The 1,662-nt window shown below is 37.5% G+C and overlaps 1 pseudogene; it reads left to right on the top strand.

Moving 5' to 3' along the window:
- Nucleotides 1-274: 274 nt before the first annotated feature.
- LOC131919808 (protein SGT1 homolog) lies at nucleotides 275-866 on the top strand (annotated as a pseudogene).
- Nucleotides 867-1,662: the final 796 nt, after the last annotated feature.

Genomic DNA, 1,662 nt, shown 5'->3' with positions numbered 1-1,662 from the left:
GCAACTAATCACACGTTAATAACAGAAAGTCTGTGCCATGATTTTAGCTTGAGATTTCAATACATCAAAATAGGTGATGGGCTCCTGTTCCACAGCCCTGTGCTGTGCAACTGCTGATTGGCTATGGAGGACAAAAGCTCTGTTGGTGTTTCTTCAAAAGTTTCTCCTGCTGGGTAGTGGCAGAGCTGCTAACCAAGGTAGAAAACCTGCAGGCTGAAGATTTAGTGGCTTTTGAGGATGGCGGTGCTGCAGCAGGACCTCTAACATTCCAGTGATGGATGGTATTGCTGATGTAAAGAAGTCTCTTGAACTCAATCCAAATGATCCTATAGCTATGCTAAGGAAAGAGATGTGTGAATACCATGAAAAAGACTATACTTCTGCTTTAGAAACTTTTGCAGAACAGAAATTAGAGACTCCAGATGTAAATTCTACCCTATGGATTAAAAGTTGCCCAAAGACTCAGAATTTATCAGAACCTGGTGTCTGCATCTTGGAGAACTCAGTCAAAAATCATGTATGACTTTATCAAATGGAAGCTCAAGTAATCATTACACTTATGATCAAAAATATCCAGAAGAATGATGTAAATGTGGAGTTTTCAGAAAAAGAGTTGTCTACTTTGGTGAAACTCCCTTCTGGAGAAGATGACAATTTGAAGCTGAGGTTGCTTCTCCCTGTAGTACCAGAGTGGAGCATACTTAAAGTACTTTCAACAAAGTTTAAAATTAAAATGAAAAGCCAGAGGCTGTGAGATGGGAAAAGCTAGAGGGGCCAGGAGATGATCCAACACCCAAGCATTTCACAGTATATGTGAAGACCTGTACCCATCATCAGCTCATTATTCCAGGAACTGGAATAAATAGGATTTTCTAGCTTATATGACATATTATTTATTGAATTGTGCTTAATCTTATTACAAAATAAATAATTTACTTACTTAAATATGTGTACTTGTCATAATGGAACCAAGTGAAAGATTAATTACTACAAAATCAGAAAAAAACATAGGCTGGTAAATATGGTGATATTTTATTTGTACTGAAATGTGATTTTATTTGTATGTTAATAAATAAATTGCCTGGGGGTCAGAGCTAATAGCAAGCCATAGCAGAGCTGGGCATTGGTGGTGCACGCCTTTAATCCCAGCTCTTGGGAGGCAGAGCTAGGCAGATCTCTGTGTGTTCAAGGATACAGCCAGTATGGAGACACACGCCTTTAATCTCAATACCAACCATAGAAGACCTGGAGGTCTGTACAGACAGGCAGTGATGAGGAGGTCATGTGGTTGGGTTTACAACCAATGACAAGGCAGAATAGAAAGTCTATATAAAGACAAACACACAGGAAGTAGGTCTCTTTCCTGAAGAGGATAGCTGCAAGAGTGAAGGATAGGCTCTTAGTTCTGACCTCTTGGGGTTTCATCTTTGCATTGGCTCTGTGTTTCTTAATTAATAAGATGGTTATGTCTACAGGTAAATGAACCTTCATATAAAACATTGTTGAAAACAATGAAAGGTATACTTATAACAAAATACAATTAATGTAGAAAAAAGGAAAGAAAGTAAAAAGAACTGAATAGAAATAAACAAATCTTGAAGCAGTAGAAAATCTGTTATTCTAAAATCTGTTTCCACAAGAAGATCAATTAATTTGATAATT

The sequence above is a fragment of the Peromyscus eremicus genome, chromosome 9 (assembly GCF_949786415.1).
Source record: "Peromyscus eremicus chromosome 9, PerEre_H2_v1, whole genome shotgun sequence".
Classification (NCBI taxonomy): Eukaryota; Metazoa; Chordata; class Mammalia; order Rodentia; family Cricetidae; genus Peromyscus; species Peromyscus eremicus.
This window is presented reverse-complemented; position numbering and strand designations above follow the sequence as displayed.